A 22,881-nucleotide genomic window follows, 5' to 3' on the forward strand; every position below is an offset into this window, starting at 1 on the left:
CCCTCTCAATTGGCTCGTGATTCCCCTTCTGTGGAGCGCACCCCTTCCCTTGGCCAGAAGGACCGTTGGCTCGTGCGCAGCATCCATCATCGCAGTATCAGTATTAAGTCAAAGACTGATTACATTTTACCATGTAACAGTGTTCCACTTAGCTTCAAGCCTCCCTTGCAAACACAGGGCAAGAGAGCACAAAAAGTGTGTGTGTGTGTGTGTGTGTGTGTGTGTGTGTGTGTGTATGTGTGTGTGTGTGTGTGTGCGTGTGTGTGTGTGCGCGCCTGAAGTGATCGAGAGAGAGAGAGAGAGAGAGAGAGAGAGAGAGAGAGAGAGAGAGAGAGAGAGAGAGAGAGAGAGAGAGAGAGAGAGAGAGAGAGAGAGAGAGAGAGAGAGAGAGAGAGAAACTTGTATGAGAATTGTGTGTGTGTTTTGAAGGCTGGACGAGTTAACCAGGCTTTGGCTGCTATCCATGAGCTCAAGCAACATTTAGAAAGCGATCAAGAGCATGTTGGCATGGTAGTAGCAAGAAAGGTAATGGCTGGCTGACGGAGCTTTTAGACTGCAGCTAAGTCTTTTCACCATGTTTTTCTTGATTCTATTTACATAATGATTGTTCTAGCTGTTGTCTTGTCAGAGTAAAGTAGCAGAAGTTTAGGCTCGGAGATTTAAGATATGCTTACTAGAAGCCAGAATTCATGATGTGGAAGTAGTAGTAATGCACATCTCACCTGCATAAGATATGAGTTTGTATTATGTCAGTCAATGTGAACTGGTAAAGAATTATAAATATGTTGATGATTCCTTGCACTTTTGAAGATGATTTTGGGGGTGTGGGAGTGTGTGAAAGAGGGGGTGTTGGTCGGCAGTGCAACAACAACCAATGCTCAGCTCCAATACTCACTAGAGTTAGTCTAGAAATGGAGGTTTCTCACTTGCATTTTACATAGTCTCATCAATTAACATGAAATGCATTGTCAAGACAAAGTTTTCCAGGTGTGGGTATCATGGATTCCTCTGAATATCAACTTGCCCAGGACAGTTTTGTAAATCTTACATAGGTCTAAGTCCCATGTCTGCATTCTTAACACTCTACATTCTAAGTCCCAAGTCTGCATTCTTAACTCAGCAGGTCACTCGAGTGGGTCCCGAGCCCATGTTTTGTATGCCAGTTGTGAAGGGTGAGCCACACTGCTCCGAACCCCCATCATTTGTATTGTAAAGCCATGTTGGCTGATCGAGTCGATGAGAGTCAGTCCCTCACTCGCTACCTGATTATTGTTTTTGGATCCACGAGTGTTGCCGGCCACTATAGATCTGGCCCTAGTTTGCTATTGGGCTCTTGTTGAGCCCGTGTTCAGTGTATTGCGCCCTCTTATGCTATGTATGAAATTGGGTCCTAACATTTGGTATCAGAGCTTGTCGAGATGGTCTCATTAAAGGCTTGGTTCAATGTGGAAGTTGTGTCCTTATGCTTTGAAAGGGCGATGCACCATTTAGTTGAACGTTATGATGGATGGAGCAGAGAAGAACCGGAATATGACTCGGATGCGGTGCAAGATTCTATGCATGCTTTGACTCAAACTCGCTCGAGGACTATGGAGATTTACCACAGGGATGTAGATTAGATGCGGTTGGAAAGTAAGAGAACAAGGAAGGAACTTGAAGAAAAGAAAGCAATGTTGGAGGACGAGCTCCGCCAGCAAGAGCAAGGGATAACCTGGCTTTTTGAGAAGGTGGCTATGATGTAGGATAAGTGGGCCATTGAGGTAGCAATTGCGAAGGAAGAGATGGATCAACAGGGGCTGGTTCGAATGTAGGCCACAGATGGCCGTTGGATTCCCCCTCGATGAGGCGGATTACAAGAGGATGCGAAGCGGGTAAAGTGTACTCGATACCATACCAGACAGCCAGGAACATGATCAAATGGTCGGGAATGTACAACAAATCATGATATATCGGGCTGAGCCGAGGGGACCAGTGAACAACTAAGACGTTGTGAGCAGGATGGAAACACATAGAATGTTAAGTATGGAACCTGATTTACCCTTGTAATTTTATGTGGTAAAAGCGCACATTTGTAAGGACCCCATTATGAGGAGAAGCCATCGTGCGTGAAGGAAAATCACTCACCGGAAACCAAAATTTTCACGGCCAAGAATCAGGGGCAACTTTAGGGGCCTCGGGGGCGGAAGCCCCCGAGACTTTTTTTTTCCCTCGCCCGAATATTATGGCCGGATGGCGGCCGGAAAGTGGTCGGACAACAACCGTCGGTTGGCCAGTGGTCGAAAGTCAATGGCCGGTGGCTTGTGGCCGAATTCAAAAGCGGACTTGTCTTCTCAAGGGCGGCCACACATGGGCGGATTGGAGGGTCCGATTTGGACTTATTCGCACAAGGGCGGCTACACATGGCTGCCTCTCATAAGAGAGGGCAGCCCTTTTGGCCTATAAAAGGAGGCCATTTCTACACACATTTCATAGTGTGAAGTTGATGCAACAAGATGAGTGTGAGGTGGTGAGAGTGAAGCAAGGCGGGAGCTCCATTAAGGGTATAATCCCTTTGTAAACTACTTCTTGTTTTGAAGTACTAAAGCCATTGAGTGGCTGCTTTCCCATGGACATAGCCCACATTGGGTGAACCACGTATATTGTGTGTACTCTCTCTCTCTCTCTCTCTCTCTCTCTCTCTCTCTCTCTCTCTCTCTACTCTATAATCTCGTGTGTGTGAAATTTGTCTCTCTCCATTAAGTAATATACTCAATTATCTATTTAGCTACGTCTTATTTCCTAACAACTGGTATCAGAGCAAGGTTTGCTCGTAGCTAAATTATCTCAAGGAAAGGATTCCTTGAATTGAGTGGGAGTTATGGCGGAGGAAGGTGTCGGGACAAGGGTAGGACCAGTCCGGGCCAAGGGCCAGGACGGACATGCAGTCAAGGGGGTCCCTATATTTAGAAGGCCAAGGGCCTATATAGGGCATGGCTGGGTGGTGATGAGCATGTCAGTTCCCTTGCCCTTATATTGGTATCAGAGCTCAGGGGAAGGAGTAGCCATGGAGGAGGGGAAGAGGCAGGGCCTTCTCTCTCGTTCTCTCTCTCGATCTCTCTCTCTCTCTCGAAGATCTCTCTCTCAATCTCTCTATCTTGAAGAAGAAGAAGAAGAAGAAGTGAGCCAGGGAGGAACAGGCGGTGCAAGATATGCAACGTGCATGTAAGGTACATGCATGCAAAGGAATTGGAGCTCGAAAATGGCATGGCCGCAGGAAACGACTCCTGTGCAAGAGCCGAGGAAGAAAGGAGCAGCGCGGGAAGCAACCCGTGTGTCGGGATGGGGAAGAACGACGACCTGCACCAAATCATGCATGTATGCCATCATCGGGTTTGCGTTGGGCTAGGGAGTCGAAGTCTTCACTGCACGGCATGCTTTTGCGCATCACGCGTCGACCGGTTCCCTTATATCTTCCTCGCAGCTCTGTTCGCTGCCATAGCCAGGTTCGACGGCTTTTGTATTTTTAGTTTTTTTTACTATGGTCATGGGCGCCCTCCAATAACCAAGGGGGCCACCCCAGCTTAGGGGGCCGCCCCACCATTGCTTGGCCCAAGGGGCCACCCAAGGGGGCCGCCTCAAGAAAGGCCTGCCCGTGTCATGGAGGTCGACCGACATGGGGAAAGTATGGCACGCATGCATCTCGTACAAGCTTCGCCTTGCCATCGGCAAATAAACCATGCACGACATGGAACTAAGGTATGCGCTGGACAGGATCGGCACGCACACTATGCACGACAAGGTCGTGTTTTCTAGAAACTTCTGTAAGCTTTTCGAGTTGCCGAAGCATCAATGGTGATGCAGTTCTTGCAATCAAGAAGCTGCGATGATGATGGCGTCGATGATGGCGTCTATAATATTCGTCGCTAACCTTCAAAGACAAGGTATGCATAATTGTTGGACTTTTCTTGTTTAATTCGTTCTCAATATGTAGCTGTTAAATGTATGCTCGAGCAGGGATCACTTGGTCTTCAACGTGTTGTTCTAATCATTGAGCAAGGCTCATTAAGTGCATACACCACTGTGGTGTTAAGTACACCACTCCAGAGTTAACCGTTGCGACTTTTTATCATGCATGGCATGTATATACTTACAAGGGAAATGTCTGAAACAAAGCTTTCATTTTTGTCCTGCTAGCATCTGGAGTATGCTAGGAGCATATCCATTTTGGGAATTTTTTTACAACTATATGGTATGCCCATTTCATGGGAGTGCATCGGACAAATTCTCGTTACCGTATGGCAACTGTAGGCAACGCCTATGATTTGCTTATCTTTTCTTGGCACAGCAGGCACAAGTGCTCGGCATGGCCGACCATTTTTCATAGCCTGCCAAACAGACAGGAGTCTCTTTGCTTTCAGTGATTCAGTTATGCAGGTATGCATATCAGTATTTTTCTACTCTTCCATACAAGGTGCAATTGGACAAGGTCCATTATCTATGTATGGTCGACATAGTTGACTCTATTCCCTATGACATCTGTCATCAATAGCATTTATTGGCAATGAGGCCAGACATAGTTATTTGAAGCATGCCTTCTCTCTGAGTACTTTCATAGCGCAAAGGCAAGGACAAAGGGCCAAATTTTCAAAGGCAAGGACAAGGGCCAAATTTTCAGTATCTCAAGGAGATAGGCATGACAAACTCCTTGTCACTGTTTCTACAAACCGACATAGGATGCTTGCCACACAATACTGGTTCATTTCACTTGAAATTGCTCGACAAGTTCGATTCTTTTGGTCATGCAGTTTTGCAGCCACATCCGTTGGCTATTAGCACTACCATATTTAAGTGAAGCAAGGCTTCTATTTATGCATCTTGCATAGTGACTCACCACGTTTGGCATATGCTATGAGCATACAAACTTGGGAAGGCTTTGGCAAACGGCTTACAAATTATTTCATTCCGTATATGACGGATGTATAGGATACAAGAGGGCGTATATCCATATGCGACAATTCTTTCTCGCACGGCAGATTTGGCTATGAGCCACCTTTACGCAAGATTTCCCTTTGGAATCTCATGACAACCGGTTTGCAACAACAACTACTAGGTACTGCCCAATGACTTGGAGTCAAGGGCATTGGCACACAAGTTTGGGAAACTAGCAAATTAAGGAATATTCGCTCACACAATCCCTACCAGTTTGGGTTGCTGTCAACATACAACAACACTTATTTCACAGGCAATGTGCCAATACTCAGTCATTTTCATACAATCACGACCCCTGCAAGGAAGGTAGGTCAAAATGTGGTTGTTTTTTTCTGTTACCTCTCTCGTTGCGCGACTCATAGCAGAAACTTGTTGCATGCTTATAGGATAAGCTGCACGTTAGGCATAAGATGCACAAGAGCATGCCAATCAACTATACAAGTCATAGTCGTTTAAGTAAAGTTCCTCAGCCTAGCATGCTCTTCTTCTCTCGTTCTCTCTTTCTCTAAGGGAAAAATGAAAATCTTCTAAGAAGTTTTTGATACGTGTTTTGCTCATGAGTCAGCCTGAGCCAAGGTGCTCTAACTCGCAGCTAAAACGTGGCTAAGATGCTACTCAAATTAGTCTTCATCGGTTCGTCCATTGAACACTAATTTTCACAAGGGCTATGAGCCCCTCAGGCTAAGAGCCATTGTCGGGCCAAGGGTAAGACCCAACTATTGGCATTCTTTGGGTGATTGTTCTCAAGATTGAACAGATCTACCCAGGGAAGTACACATCGACATTAATGGACAAGCAAGAGTCTTGTCATTACGGATGTTTAGGGTGTCATTTTTGCACTACATATTTTCAATGCGACACTCAACTTGAGTTTTTTGATAATCTTCAACTCACATCAGCCGATCTCTACAAGGAAGTATAGATGCAGCCATCAGTTGCGACAGCATGGCTGACCATCAGAGCTAGGCAGTTCACTTGTGTGGATTCCCTGCTCTCTCTATAGCACCACGGAGTGTCTATGGACATATTGTTTGGGGTACGACCCGGCGGGTGACTGCTAAATCACCCCATAGGCATTGAGGATCACAGTTGATCTGCATTGAGGATCACAGTTTGATCTCTCCCAGTTAGCCTTTCAAGGAAAGAATTCCGCAATCTACCACGCGGTAGCGGACAAACTCAACTTTTCAAGTTGATTTCAATCATTATCTACACAGTTAACTATGTTGGTTGCTGTTGCCTGCTAGTTTAGCAATTTCTACAAAGGGTCTTACCAAGGGGTTTGACTACGTAAATTTTAACCAAAGGGGTTGGATTGCGAAGGCAACGCCCACGGTTTCCAGTGCAATATTGTTTGTTTTTTCAGGTAGGAGACGTGCTCCTCTATGCTTAAAGACGGGTAAGTGAACATTACGTTCAAATTTCTAGGTACGCATCTATTGATTTGGTGTTATTTCATTTTTAGTATGCTTTGCTCGGTTTTTTCAAGAGGTATACGTACGCTTGAATGTTACAGAGCCATGCCAAGGGCATGATGGCACAAAGTATTTTGGGCCAAGAGTCCAATCTATCTTTCTGTCTTTTGTTGTTATGAACCTACTTGTAGGGTTCGATTTGGCACATGTTGTCACATGGGATACAACATGGTCTAGGAACTCAAGGAGTTCAGTTTAGCCAGTGTGGAGCATGATAATGAGGGTCCCTCTCACTCTTGTCGCAGAGTGTTTGTAGTTACCTCCACACACAAGTACCAGCTCGTACTTGATGGATGTCTCTTTTCTTGATATCCTTGTTTGAGACATATTCCACATGTGGAGAATATGAGTCTCTAGGACTGACACTGGCGCCAACTAGCTAACAATGTGTCGTGGTGAAGTCCCTAGGTGCTGGACGCATCCATGGATTTGACCATTTTGAGCACACAGTATCAGGAGCAATTTCAGTGGCCAGAAATTGTCGGGTGCTAAGTACAAACTTGTTACGATTACAAGTTTAGTGAAACCACCTTAATGGAGGGTTGTTTCTACATATAGCTAAGTATGCTATGTCCATGAGAATGTCTCATGGTTGGTACCTAGGTGTGACCAGATTGTCACATTCTGTTATGGTCCAAAGTCTCGTCATGGAATTACGGTTCGGATATGTTTGTGTTAAATGCATGCACACTAGGTGTTATGGGCCCTAGTGTTTAACACAAATTTATTCGGAGCAGCATGCAACTTCATGGACATTATTGTTTCTGCAATTTTTTGCACTGCCAGTGCAATCTCTCTTGCAGACTTAGTAGGAGTTTACATCCTGCGATACAAGGTGATGGCTGAGTATGGGTGTTTGTGATTGGCTTCTTGAAACTCCAATCTGCTTTCAACCTAGTTGGTTGTCTCCATTCCATATCGAGTATATGGCTGGATACTCAATGATTGAGTCATAGTTGTCGTCAGTCGTGGGCGATTGTCTGTAAGTGGTAGGGGGACAGCACCTCACTCTTACTGCTGCTATTCATCCCGCATAGGATGGGCAATTTACAAGCATTATATTTAGTACTAAAGGATATGCAAAGTGCATACGTTAGTAAACCACGCTAAAGGATATGCTAAGTGCATACGTTAGCAAGAAGTGAAACAACTGGATCGGTTACCTTTCTGGTTTGGAGTTTACTTACTATCAGTTAACGCATGTTGCGACTAGGTAGTCTCTTCATGTATAACTCAGGTTCTCAACCTTGAACACTCGTTAGGGTGGGGTTGTTTACTGATGATGAAAATTGAGACAAAGTCAAGGACTTAAAATTGGCTGATAAGTTATGTCAGCGTGCTACTTTCATGGAAAGTGACAAGAGGTACTCTTTTTGGTACACCTGTGTTGTGATAAACTCGTTTACCATGCTCATGAGTTTTCTAAATGGAGTCTACACACTACGTTTGAATAGGGACCGGTACCATCAGATGGTTACAAATGGACAACAATGTAGAAAATCAAGATGTTGCTCTTGGTTTCATTGAACCTCCTACTGAACCGGGTTTCGATTCAACGAGCCGTTGGATCCATGAGGGATGCCACGTTGGAAAACATTAGTGTTCTTATGAAGATGCTACCACTTGTGTTTTCGAGGACGAAAACGCTTCTCCAAGGGGGGAGTAATGTCAGGACAAGGGTAGGACCAGTCCGAGACAAGGGCCAGGACAGACATGCAGTCAAGGGGGTCCCTATATTTAGAAGGCCAAGGGCCTATATAGGGAATGGCTGGGTGGTGATGAGCATGTCAGTTCCCTTGCCCTTATAGAAGGGAAGCTCAATATTGAGAAGTTAAACGGCAAAAACTACCAACATTGGAAGATGCAGATTGAAGACTATCTCTACCAGAAGGATCTCTATCTGCCACTAGGCGGTCTTGCAAAGAAGCCCGCAACGATGGCAGATGAAGCATGGATTGTCCTTGATTGAAAGGCACTAAGAACAATCCGGTTAAGCTTGGCATCAACGGTGGCCTTCAATGTTTCGGAGATGAAGACCACGGAGGACTTGATGAAGTCACTTGATGACTTCTACGAGAAACCATCGGCATTCAATAAGGTATTTCTTATGAAGCGCTTGTTCAATCTAAAGATGGAAGAGAATGGTTCAGTTGCAGAACACCTAAATGACTTTAACACAAACATAAGTCAACTTTGATCGGTGAAAATCAATTTCGATGACGAAGTGCGAGCTCTCCTTATACTATCATCTCTACCGGATAGTTGGGACAGCCTTGTGATGGCTGTAAGTAATTCTATCTCTAGTACAAATACTCTTAAGTTTGATGATGTTGTGGGTGTTCTCCTAAGCGAGGAAATACGAAGGAGAAGCACAGGAGAATCATCAAGTGCTGCATTGTTAGTGGAAACAAGAGGAAGGCCGAAGGAGAGGTTCAAAAGCCAAAAGGGTCGTGATCGCTCAAGACGGAGCACAAAGTCAGTTCTTGAATGTTGGAACTGCGGCAAGAAGGGCCACGTCAAGAAGGTTTGTTGGTCCAAGAAGAAGAAGGAGACTGAGTCTCAAGACAACAAGCCAACATCGGAGGCCAATGTGGCAGGTAAAGTAGAGCAAGATGCTCTAATTCTCTCATTAGACAATGTGTCTAATTCCTGGATAGTAGATTCCGGGGGTTCATTCCATGCGACACCACACAAGCAACATTTCCAAGACTACACCAAAGGTAATTTTGGGTATGTATACTTGGGAGATGATGAAGCTTGTGAGATTGTCGACAAAGGTACAGTTTCAGTCAAAACTGCTAACGGAAATGAATGGAAGCTTAAAGATGTTAGGCATGTTCCTTCTCTTTGCAAAAATTTGATCTCTACAAGACAATTGGATGATGAAGGTCACAACATTGCATTCGGAAACAAACGGTGGAAGATCTCAAAGGGATCTTTGGTGGTTGCCAAGGGAGAAAAGGTCGGTACACTTTACTTGTGTACTGTTAGCACACAACCTTTAGCTTGTGCAACAACTACAGAAGTTGACAGTGCGGTGTGGCACTACCAACTTGGGCATATGAGTGCCAAAGGAATGCAAATCCTTCAAACAAAGAAGCTTCTACCAGGTTTGAAAGAAGTGGACTTAGAGTTCTGTGAAGATTGTGTTTATGGTAAACAAAAGAGGTTAAAATTTGAAAAATCAGGAAATGAAAGAAAAAATAAAAAACTTGAGTTGGTTCATTCTAATGTTTGGGATCCTGCAAGTACACCATCACTTGGTGGCTCATTGTACTATGTAACATTCATAGACGATGCGACTAGAAAAACATGGGTTTATGTCATGAAGAATAAATCCGATGTATTTTCCATATTTCAAAGGTGGAAAGCCTTTGTGGAGAATGAAACATGTACCAAGGTTAAATGCCTTAGATCCGACAATGGAGGCGAATATTGCAGCCAAGATTTTGAAAGCTTTTGTGCCAGCAATGGCATTCGGAGGCAGAGGACAACCCCAAGGACACCTAAACAAAATGGGATTTCGGAAAGGATGAACAGGACAATCATGGAGCGAGCACGAAGCATGTGGCTACATGCAGGCCTACCGCTTGAGCTTTGGGCAGAAGCTGTAAGTACGTCTGTGTACTTAATCAATCGGTCACCCTCAACGGCATTGGATGGGGGAGTTCCAGAAGAGGCATGGACAGGTAAACCGGTGAATTATGCATTTCTCAAAGTGTTTGGGTGTGAGGCTTTCATGCACATAGATAGAAGCCTAAGATCAAAGCTAGATGCAAAGTCCAAAAAGTGTTTCTTCATTGGCTATGGAGAAGGTGACTTTGGGTATCGCCTATGGAATCCTGAAGATGGTAAAATCTTAAGGAGTAGGGATGTAATTTTTAACGAACAAAATATGTACAAAGATTACTTGGAAAGAAAACAAACAAAAGAAATAGGTGATGAGTACATGGAGCTTGAGGACGGTGAAGACTCAAGGACTGCAAACGGTGACAATGTGCAACAACGTCAACCAAATGAGGAGCCTCAACCTATTCCCAGAAGATCTACAAGAGCAAGTAGACATCCAGAAAGGTTTGTTCCTTCCTTCAACCATCTCTTGATCTCAGATTCTGGATAGCCAGAATCATACGAAGAAGCTATGCAACATGAATCCAAAGAAGAATGGACGAAGAGCATGCAAGTGGAGATAGACTCACTACATCGCAACCAAACATGGGAGTTGGTTGAGTTGCCTAAAGGTAAGCGGGCACTTCAAAACAAATGGGTGTACAAGCTGAAGGAAGAAGAAGGTGGAAAAAAAAAGGTACAAGTCTAGGCTTGTGGTAAAAGGGTTTTCTCAAAAGAAAGGTATTGACTTCAATGAAATATTTTCTCCTGTTGTAAAAATGAACTCAATTCGGCTTCTCTTAAGCCTTGTGGCTGCTCATGATTTAAATCTCGAGCAAATGGATGTAAATACGGCATTTCCTCATGGTGACTTAGAGGAGGAAATCTACATGCTTCAACCAAAGGGGTATGAAGTAAAAGGTAAGGAGAAAATGGTTTGCAGATTAAAGAAGAGCTTGTATGGTTTAGCAAGCATCAAGACAATGGTACTTGAAGTTTGATCGATGGATGTTGGATCATGGATTCACAAGATGCAACTCGGATCACTGCGTCTACACGAAGAATTTGGGAGATGGGAAGTTCATCATCCTAATATTGTATGTTGATGACATGCTGATTGCAAGTGCTAACATGCAAGACATCAAAGACCTAAAAGAGGAGCTGTCTAAATCTTTTTCAATGAAAGATTTAGGTGCTGCAAAGAGGATACTTGGTATGAAAATATCAAGGGACGGGACGAAGAAGACAATAAAGCTATCTCAAGAAGATTACATCAAGAAGGTACTAGAAAGGTTTGCAATGCAAAATGCAAAACCAGTTTCTACACCTTTGGCTGGTCATTTTAAACTAACGAAGGATATGTGTCCAAAGACACAAGAGGAGATAGCCTATATGTCTAAAGTTCCATATGCTGCAGCGGTAGGTTCTCTAATGTATGCTATGGTCTAGACAAGGCCAGACATTGCACATGCAGTGGGAGTTGTGAGTAGGTTCATGGACAACCCAGGTAAAGAGCATTGGCAAGTTGTGAAGTGGATACTTAGGTATCTAAAAGGGACAACAACAAATGCTTTGTATTTTGGAGGAATTGATATTTTTCTAGAAGGGTATGTTGATGCAGATATGGCAGGTGACAAAGATACTCGAAGGAGCACTACTGGCTATGTGTTCATGGTTGGAGGCACAGCAGTAAGCTGGGCTTCAAAGCTGCAGAAAGTGGTTTCACTTTCTACCACAGAAGCAGAGTATGTAGTAATGACGGAGGCAAGCAAAGAAATTCTGTGGCTTCACAAATTCTTAGAAGAGCTTGGATTCAAACAAGACAATTGTGTCTTGTACAGTGATAGCCAAAGCGCTATCCATCTTGCGAAGAACCAGACTTTCATTCAAGGACAAAGCATATTGAGGTGAGATATCACTTCATACGCACTCTTTTGGAAGAGGGACAGCTAAAGCTAGGAAAGGTGCATACAACTGAAAATCCTGCAGACATGTTTACAAAGGTGGTCAACAAGGAGAAGTTGAGCTTTTTCTCATCTTCAATTGGCATTCAAGGATAAGAAGCTAGAATGGAAAGCAGTCACAGGTTTGGTTTGGAGATCAGTCTCCAAGTGGGAGATTATTAAGTATGGAACCTGATTTACCCTTGTAATTTTCTATGGTTAAAGCGCACATTTGTAAGGCCCCCATTATGAGGAGAAGCCATCGTGCGTGAAGGAAAATCACTCACCGGAAACCAAAATTTTCATGGCCAAGAATCAAGGGCAAATTTAGGGGCCTCGGGGGCAGAAGCCCCCGATACTTTTTTCTTTTCGCCGGAATATTATGGCCAGACGGCGGCCGGAAAATGGTCGGACAACAGTCGTCGGTTGGCCGGTGGTCGGTAGTCAATGGCTGGTGGCCGGTGGTCGGAAGTCAATGGCCGGTGGCCCGTGGCCGAATTCAAAAGTGGACTTGTCTTCTCAAGGGAGGCCACACATGAGCGGATTGGAGGGTCCGATTTGGACTTATTCGCACAAGGGCGGCTACACATGGCTGCCTCTCATAAGAGAGGGCAGCCCTTTTGGCCTATAAAAGGAGGCCATTTCTACACACATTTCATAGTGTGAAGTTGATGCAACAAGGTCAGTGTGAGGTGGTGAGAGTGAAGCAAGGCGGGAGCTCTATTAAAAGTATAATCCCTTTGTAAACTACTTCTTGTTTTGAAGTACTAAAGCCATTGAGTGGCTGCTTTCCCGTGGACGTAGCCCACATTGGGTGAACCACGTATATCGTGTGTACTCTCTCTCTCTCTCTACTCTATAATCTCGTGTGTGTGAAATTTGTCTCTCTCCATTAAGTAATCTACTCAATTATCTATTTAGCTACGTCTTATTTCTTAACATAGAACGCCTCTATAACAACCCGACACACACTCTTGGGATGATATACACACATACTATGGGGCACCACTCGACTTATACAACCCACCTGGCCGAGACAGGGAACACACCGATGGAGTGAGAGGAGAGAGACTACCCACTTGCCCACTCCACACAGAGAGAGAGACACCCACACATACACACCCAAAAAAATCGGCTCAAAAGAGGATAATTTCTGATGTTTAGATACAATTGAGCTTGGGCCAACACCAATGGGGCAAATAACTCACACAATATGGGTAAAATATGTCAGATACAATCACAAATTGGAGAAGAAGCTTCGCTCATAGAAGAAACTTACACAGCCAAAATAGCAGAAAAAACAGTGAGGAATTTGGCAAAATGGACAGCGCCATCGCGTCTGGAACGGCCCAAAACCCCAGTCTACAATGTCAAAGTGCTCAAATCCGACCTCGGATGAGCAGTTTACGGCCAAACCAGGCTCCAAAATGAGCAAAAACACAGTGGCGGCTGTTCCTCCTCTTCTCTCCACGTTTTTTTTTTGTCTTCTCTCTGTTTTTTCATCTCACACACTTTTCTTTATTACTTGGGCACCCTTGGCCTTTTAGTTGACCTCAAACGGACCCCGAACAGGCCAAAAACTAACCTCGCAGTGCATAGTTGTCACCTTTTTGCATCATCCGCACACCTGGCACTCAGCTTTTTCCCAATAATGCATCCCACCACCACGTCAAGTGGCCCCAAAATATGGTCCTCATGATGACCTTTTTGCATAATTATCACAAGAAAACATCCATGTTGTGTCCGTACTTATCCACATGCAAGTATTGACCCCATTCGATCTCCTGACGCCACTAGATGCCATATGACGCACCTGCTTACCTCACGTCCTCGGCCCGCGGATAGCTTCCTTGAGAAGTTTTACGTGCTACCAACTCCTCATTATTATAGAAAAAACACACTGGTACTGGTAATAGTGAAAATGGATGCACTATGTACATGTTGTCCTACCTGTACACATGTGGGCCCCACGTAACCACCTGGCTCTCGAAAATGGGCAATCCTTTATTTGATGCACCATGCATGTGTATGTACATATGCGCAATCCCTTACTCCAAAAAACTCCTGACATAATTTGCCCATCCCCTAGCCTGCTAGATCATTCATGATCAGCAGCAACAACACTAGTAGATGTTCATCCCACTTGGATCCCACACAAAAACACTTGGCATTCCTTGCATCAAAAGCTTTATCAAGGTTCCACCTAGTTCCCAAGGAGAACCCGTAGAGATGCCATATATCAACTTTGCATCAAGAAAACCATCAATTGCTTTGGCATAGACATGCATGTGCAAAAATATCTCCTTCTCCATAGTTGAGAGGTCTCCAATGATCATTTGTGTCATCAATTCTTTCTTCTTTGACGATTCAACCTTGGTTTGCATCAGCCCTTCAATCACTTCATAAGGCCCTTCACTTTCATCTTCAACTTCATTCGCAAATGCAACTAAACCAGACTCATGGATTTCTTGTCTATCAAAAGAAATGAAACATCAGCATCCTCATCATTGCTGGTAGTACTATCACTGTCCTCATCAGTCACTGTGGAATAGTCTTCATCACTAGACTCATCTTCATCTTCATAAATCTCTTCCAATACTTTGCTTGTGTCCATATTATAAAGCTTCTTGGCACCTGTCTTTCCATAGAGGCTAATCGTACCACGTCGCCAATCTTGAACAACTCCCACTGCACGTAACCATGGTCTACCAAGTATAATAGGATATGCTCCCAATCTCGCTGGCATCACATGAAAATTAACCAATGCCTTTGCATCATATGCCTCCACTTCTAAGCTCTTTACAACACCCAAACATTTTACTTTTTGATGGTTGGCCAATCTGATCCGAAACCCCGAACCCCAGTCACTGTAAGACCCATCTTCTCAACGCATGAGTGTGTTATGACACATATTTGGGCTCCACCATCCACATAACCTTGTCCCATATTTTTTCTTTTGTGCCACACATCTACTATTGGACAAATGTCTGGTAGCTCATCCATCGCCAACACCTTTACTGAACCTCTCTCTGGCTCTTTCTCCATTGGGTTAACCATCCTCTTCAACTGTCGCTTTAGCTTAGGCACCATCTCTATATGCTGCCCAAAAGTAACGTCTGCCTTCCTGCTTTTCAGATCCTCCTTCAAGTCATATCTTAATTGCCCATCCCCTAGTGGAAAATCTGAAACATGAAACTTGCGACGAGCCCTACTTTTCCTCTTGGCCTTGATATCCTCGCCTTCATGGCTCTTTCCCTTCTTCTTACTAGGACCTGGGGCACTTCTTCCTTCATTTTCCTCTGTGGTCCTCTTCCCAATAGGCATCACTAATGTATCCTCTAGCTTTGATGCCTTCTCCAAGGTAACCACACTTATCACTTTTGTCTTTCCCTTTTCCTCCTAGGTTAATCCACTGGTTCCTTCATCTCCCTTAATTTCAATGCCATAATCATTTGACCTAGTTAGTACCTATCTTGGCAATGGATACATGTCTCCCCCCATCCTTGGTGGCTTATCACATTGCGGGCTGATGTGGCCCAACTCTCCACAATTATAACATGTGGGCGTCTGCCTCCAGAACCTACCATTGCTTTGTCCACCACCATTCTTGGGTCTTTCCTCACCTCCTGGCTGATTTGCAAACCTCCCTCGACCTCGATTATTTCCCACTTGACCTAGCATGTTTAGGCTGAGATTCTTATTAAATCTACCACTTGTCTCATGTCTTGCCTTAGCCCATCATCTTGCACTGTTGTAGTGACCACTGTTGGCATAACCTGAGGAGTAACAGAAACCACTGGTTCATGATGAACCCCTGGCATGCGACCTTGTAAAGAGTCCATAGGCTGAAATTCAGATCTCATGGGCAAAGACTCCTTTCCTTGCTACCTCTAGTGCATCTTCATATGTCCTAGGCTTCTTTAGCTCCACTCTCCAATGTATATTCTCCCAAAGACCATCCAAGAACCTGTCCTTCTTCATCATGTCAGGCGGGGGTACTTGTGGTGCTAAGGCCTTGCACATCCGCTCCCATGCCAATGAACACTTACGTATGTACGCATCTACTGGCTCACCTTCCTTCTGCACTAAAGCCTGTACTTCTTGCCACACTTTGTCAGGATCTTCTATCTTCACAAACTCCACTTCCAATCCATGCCTTAGATTGTCCCAACTCAATCTTACAGGTGGATCAACCATACGCGACTCCTCTTCAAATGCTTTGGACCAAACTCGTGCATCACTCTTCAAACAAATCTGGAGAAGACGTAACATCTGCGTTGGGTCATGAATTTGGTTGCTAATGCAGGCAACCTCCATATTTTCCAAAAAGTCTTCCACATCTTCATCACTTCTTCCATGAAACTCCGGATAAGAGAAATCCATGGGGACCCAAGTTTAATGCTTTGAGAACCCCTTCGAACACACGCAAGAATCCAAAAACTTTTGACTGACTGAATTCCCAGAAACTTCAATGGAGCTCAACTTTAGATAAGGACAAACACATGCACATCAAATGAGTTTTCATCGGAATTACAACAGGCAAAGGACATTCCAGGATCTCTCGTAATCTTCTTGGCCCGAACATAAAGACTATGCGCTGCTGGAAAAAAATCTTCCTGGACACATGAACATTTATCTGGATTCTTTGAGTTAAATGAAAAGGAGTGAATTGAGGTCCATTTTGATCATCCATTACAGCCAACCATGAAGCTTCCAAGAAGGCACACCTCACTTATCCTCTGGTTTTGCCAAAATTTCAACAGCATAACAGTATAAATGGCTTAAAAGACTAAAAAACCAACCATCATAACTTGGAAAAATTTTGGCAGAGTTTCCCTAGAAGTAGAGCAGTAAGAACCCCAAATATAGACTGTGTATGTATGCATAAACTGCCAACAATAGAACCCGAGCGTCAAGTAGGAACCACTAGTACATAGCCTATGGCGAGGTCATGAAAAGGGTGGTCCAGCTACCTGTATCACCGAAAGGATCTCCACATTTGAGAATCCCCCAGCTCAATAAAACCTCACGTATCGACCTTCTCACGAAGGCTGATGCAAATCGCTTATAGTCAAGTCTCAGAAATGACTATCTTCCAAACCAAGTCTCAGAAATGGCTGGGACTACCAAATAAAACCAAATATGGCTCCACAAAGGCGTACAATGGCAGTTTCCACAAGTAACGTACAATCCAGCAGACAATGCGCTCAAACAGGTGCCAAATGATGCATACCCACAACAACTGCAAGTGACACCACTGCTACTATATCACTGTACTCCAGCTACATGTACATGTCCCTATAACCTATAACCTATAGTCTGCAACCTGTAATCCCGAATCTCGAAGCTTGAAGCTCGAAGCAAAAGGTGACCAAGATCCTCCGTGGGGACGCCAAAAGAATGTGAGCGGAATGGAAACAGATAGAACACCTCTATAACAACCCGACACACACTCTTGGGATGATATACACACACACTATGGGGCACCACTCGGCTTACACAACCCACCTGGCCGAGACAGGGAACACATCGATGGAGTGAGAGGAGAGAGACTACCCACTTGCCCACTCCACACACACATACACACACACACACACCCAAAAAACTCAGCTCAAAAGAGGAGAATTTTTTATGTTTAGATACAATTGAGCTTGGGCCAACACCAATGGGGCAAATAACTCACACAATATGGGTAAAATATGCCAGATACAATCACAAATTGGAGAAGAAGCTTCGCTCATAGGAGAAACTTACACAGCCAAAACAGAAAAAAAAAAGTGAGGAATTTGGCAAAATGGACAGCGCCATTGCGTCCGGAACGGCCCAAAACCCTAGTCTACAGTGTCAAAGTGCTCAAATCCGACCTTGGATGAGCAGTTTACGGCCAAAACAGGCTCCAAAATGAGCAAAAACACAGTGGCGGCTGTTCCTCCTCTTCTCTCCACGTTTTTTTTTTTGTCTTCTTTCTGTTTTTTCAGCTCCCACACTTTGCTTTATTAATTGGGCACCCTTGGCCTTTTAGTTGACCTCTAACGGACCCCGAACAGGCCAAAAGTTGACCTCGCAGTGCATAGTTGTCACCTTTTGCATCATCCGCACACCTGGCACTCAGCTTTTTCCCAATAATGCATCCCACCACCACGTGAAGTGGCCCCAAAATATGGTCCTCATGATGACTTTTTTGCATAATTATCACAAGAAAACATCCACGTTGTGTCCGTACTTATCCACGTGCAAGTATTGACCCCATTCGACCTCCTGACGCCACTAGATGCCATCTGACGCACCTGCCTACCTCATGTCATCGGCCCGCGGATAGCTTCCTTGAGAAGTTTTACGCGGTACCAACTCCTCATTATTATAGAAAAAACACACTGGTATTGGTAATAGTGAAAATCGATGCACTATGTACATGTTGTCATTCATGTACACATGTGGGCCCCACGTAACCACCTGGCTCTAGAAAATGGGCAATCCTTTATTTGATGCACCATGCATGTGTATGTACATATGCGCAATCCCTTGCTCTAAAAAACTCTTGACAACGTGTGGTGAGATATGTCGGCATGCGTGGAACAGCATGTTGGGGCAGTCTATGGATGGCTGATGGGTTCCCCCTCGACAAAGTGGGTTGTCCACCGAGTGGGAGCGCAACATGAGTGCGCATGAGAATAGCCAGGGTAGTAGAGACCAGATCACTACGACAAGGCGATGCAATGAAAAGGGTGGCATAATTTTCGGTGGTTTTTGCAAACCAAGTGCGATGGCGCTCAAGAAGGCATGGAAGGAAGAGATGGCAAATGTGATACACGCACCACATTGCAAGAGGGCGGGCTTCGATAATCACCAGCCCGCATTTCATTAGAGTTGCTTTGCTTGGCAAGTGATTATGCACATGTTCCTACTCATTATCTGTCAGGTGCAGCGGAATGAATGTTGTTCTTTCTCAAGATGAGTGATCCATATTTTGCTCAAGGTTCCTTTTTTTCTTATGGAAGGGAGAGCCTTCCGTTCTTTATGGAGAGTACTGTGATCACGAACAAAGTGAGTGGATATTGTGTGTGCAAGTGTACGAGACTGAGAGAAAGAGAGAAGAGAGATACGACACCAGAGACGTTGTCAAACCCTCCTCCGAAGGCCCCACTCTCGTCGGTGAGAGTGGTCTACTTACTGATTGCACAAAGGTGTACAATGACGATGCATGGACTTATGCAACTCATGTCTATGTCGGTGACGACGATGATGACTTTAGGGCTGAAATCTACCAAAACTAGGGGTTGTTTGTGCGACTGAAAATGCAGGTTTGTCTGCTTTTTTAATGCTGAAAATGACTCTGTCCTTGACTCCGAAAACGTTGGTTTGATGCGGCAACTGAAGGCTGAAAACGCTGCCCAATTGCAGGTCTATGGCTGCGTTTTGTAGGCTGCTAATGCTGGCTGAGAATGCTCATATCTACAGCCCTTTATTGCTGAAAACTCTAGTTGGCTGTAGTCCCTTGAGGGCGATCCCAAAATGCTAGGGATTGGGGGTGGATGACGATAGCAAAAATGCTAGGTTGGGGACTTCTCCTACTGCTGTGTTTCTTGTGGAAACGCCAGGTTACAAGAGAGGATGGCGCCACAAAAACGTTGGGCTGAATGGGGAGGGGCTCGCCAAGGAATGCTTGGAGAGGGTCTTGCTGAGAGAGGGGGAGTACCTGCTACCTGGGGGCATGTTGTGCTCCTTGCTCATCTGCCCAAGAGTGCTAGCTTGGGTTTGTTTATATATTTTCTTACCCAATTTGCCCTACCTACTTTTGTTGGGAAGTCAAATTAATAAGTGAAAAATGTCAAAAATAGGGAAAATAGAATAAAGTCACTGGAAAAATCCCCAAACTGACTCTGATGGAATCTGATGGAAATGCTTATGCTTATGCGGTGTGCAACCAGAGGATATGCATCTACACTAAGTAACTGGGCATGCACGGTCTATGAATAGGACTCACAAAAGTGCCAGATCACTTCTAATCTAGACTGAATGGACTTGATGGAAATCTTGTTATGGTGTAGTTTGTCCACGGACACATAGGGTTGGATGTGTCACGTGACATTAACCGATTCTGGCTAAGATGGAATTACTAGACACCGTGCAGCGGGGCAGCAGATGAACGATATTCGTATCGCGACCAACAAGGCAATGGGGCGAAGAGTCGCTCTATAATGTGGGGAGGCAATCGAGCGACTTCAGTTGGCTCATTGCTTGGATTGAGTTTATGAGGTGGATACCTCCTCGTCACAAAAGTTGTGAATGCACAAACAGGTGCAAAAGGCAGCAAAATCGACGCCAAGTTTTGGGAGGTGGTATGCATAGAGCTCGGCATTGATCCCACGGGGTCATACATCGGTGATGCTAACGTGTAGATGGAGAGAGTGAATGTGTACTACAACAAGGCAAGTTGCGGGTGCTACGTGCTTTGCGCCGTGCTCATGGATCTGGAGCCAGGTATTATGGACAGTGTTTGAATAAGCCCCAATGGGCAGATCTTCCGCCCAGATAACTTCATCTTTGGCCAGTCCGGAGCTGGCAACAACAACAGGGCCAAGGGTCACTACACGGAAGGCGCGGAGCTCATTGATTCTGTCCTTGACGTTGTCCACAAAGAGGCTGAAAACTGCGACTTCCTTCAAGGTGAGTGCCTTTAAGATCTCCTTCTATCGTTCTTTATTCTATTTTATTATGTGAAATGCTGTTTCTTCATGCCTTCTTTGCCATTTGTCCGATGTTACAGTTCCATTTATGTCTGTTATAATGATTTTGTTGTCAGTTTTGTTTACATTTGACAGTGTAGCTAGCCTGTGCAATCATCTTGTTTGAAAACAATGTTCAGATATGTCCTCAATGAAGGTTTGAAAACAATATTCAGATCTGTCTTCAGTGAAGGTTGTCAGATTTCTTTAAGTGAAATTTTCACCGCGCTGTTGTTCTAACTTCTCTAGCTTCCTTGTATCCTCTCTCACTCGGTAGACATTGGCTTTAGATCTACGCTCACCACTCCCAGCCAGTGCTTGATTCCAAATTTGTTTCAAGTTAGCAAGGCTTCTCCACAAAATCTTTCTTCAATTAATGTTGATCTGTAAACTGTATACTGTTTCTATGCTTCAAATGTTTGTCTATACACTATGATGCAAGCTTCTGTAGTGGTAGTGTCTTCAACATTGTGTCATTAATCCTACCGAATTGGTTGATGGTGTCTTGTATACCTGGAATGGCGGTTTTCTTCTTTCTGCTATAGCTACATCTTATAAAAAATCTTGCTTTTCTCTACTGATCAGTTAAATCTGTGATTGCTTGCTTTGAGGCCTTTGTTTTGTAGTTGTTTTGTAGTTTTGAGATGTGCCTCCCGCAGCAAGTTCGCATTCTCAACGGCTTCCTTGGGCCTCATCTTATTAAGCTTCCTCTTTTCAGACTTCTTCAGCAAGGATGATGACGATGCGGAGAGGAGTTTGTGCTGACACTCACGATGGGAGGCCATCACCTTGCAAGCGAAGCGATTGCCAGACGTAGAGTGAGTTATCAGTTCACTTTAGTCGTGACTTATTTTCGCCTGCTCAATGCCCTTAGGCTTTAGCTATGTCGTCCGAGTCTTGATCTACTGATCAGTGACACTTAGTCTTGACGTCCCGACCTGCTGGAGCTGGCGTCCGAGTCCCGACTTCTTCCACTACAGCCACCAACGTTGTTGACTCCTTGAGCATCTCGTTGCCTGTCTGATGCACTAAATCAGCTTTTAGATCATAGTTTGAAGCATCTACCGGTAGTTACACTAAATCTTGTCACATTTTGTCAAATTTTTTCAAGGCAAGCTCAAAATCTAGCCTAGATTTTGCAAGTTAGTGATACTCACAATTTTGGGTGGTAGTGTTGTATTAACTCAATAAAGAATGTACTTAATCTCAAACTGGATGTGTGACATCATAGCATTAAAGATTTTAAGATCGTTAGTTTCTTTTACATGAAGTTACAAATTCTATAGTCTCAATTTCTCACGTGGTCATATGGCTTGACGGGGTGTGTTATCTTGAGCTATAGTTTCTTGCCAAGACACGTCTAGCATACCTTGGGTCTATGTGTCACACATACACAATGTTTTTATTTTGTATATAATTACAAATATAGACACGTCTAGCATACCTTGGGTCTATGTGTCACACATATACAATATCCTTATTTTGTATATAATTACAACTATAGTCTCAATTTGTCACATGGTCATATGGCTTGACCGGGTGTGCCATCCTGAGCTATCGATTTTTACCTTCAGTTCTTCTAGCTATACATATAGCTTGACCGGGTCTCTTGAGCTATCCATTCTTACCAAATGTGTAGTTGTGCCTCTTTTTATGATAAAAAGCGTTAAAGATTTTAAGATCGTTAGTTTCTTTTACATGTAGTTACAAATTCTATAGTCTCAATTTCCCACATGGTCATATGTCTTGACCAGGTGTGCTATAGTTTCTTGCCAAGACACGTCTAGCATACCTTGGAAGTTGGGTCTATGTGTCATACCACCACTTCGAAGTTAGATTATTTTGACTCTATTGAAAATATGTTTGATTTTAATGTGTAAGATAATCCTTAAATCCCAAGTGGGAGCCCAAGATGAGGTGGAGGTTTTTTATGGAAAAAGAAATTATGTGATGGAAATCCCATGTGAGAGCCCAAGAAAGGGTATATTGATTTTTTTTGAGAAAGAGGTCTCCGTATAAAGGAGACTCTGGTGAAATTTTTAAGGTTTATATTTATGTACAAACTCAAAATTAAATACAGATGGTGTCTTTTTAAAAGTTGCATTTTGCTTAAGCATAGACGTGCATTCATACCACATATAATTGTTTTTGTTCAAAAAG

The 22,881-nt window shown here is 44.0% G+C and overlaps 1 pseudogene; it reads left to right on the plus strand.

The window, feature by feature from the left end:
• The first annotated feature begins 1,418 nt into the window (after nucleotides 1-1,418).
• LOC147427974 (uncharacterized) lies at nucleotides 1,419-20,676 on the plus strand (annotated as a pseudogene).
• The last annotated feature ends 2,205 nt before the right edge of the window (nucleotides 20,677-22,881 follow it).

Source organism: Adiantum capillus-veneris, chromosome 23, assembly GCF_014529385.1.
Source record: "Adiantum capillus-veneris isolate H3 chromosome 23, ASM1452938v2, whole genome shotgun sequence".
Classification (NCBI taxonomy): domain Eukaryota; kingdom Viridiplantae; phylum Streptophyta; class Polypodiopsida; order Polypodiales; family Pteridaceae; genus Adiantum; species Adiantum capillus-veneris.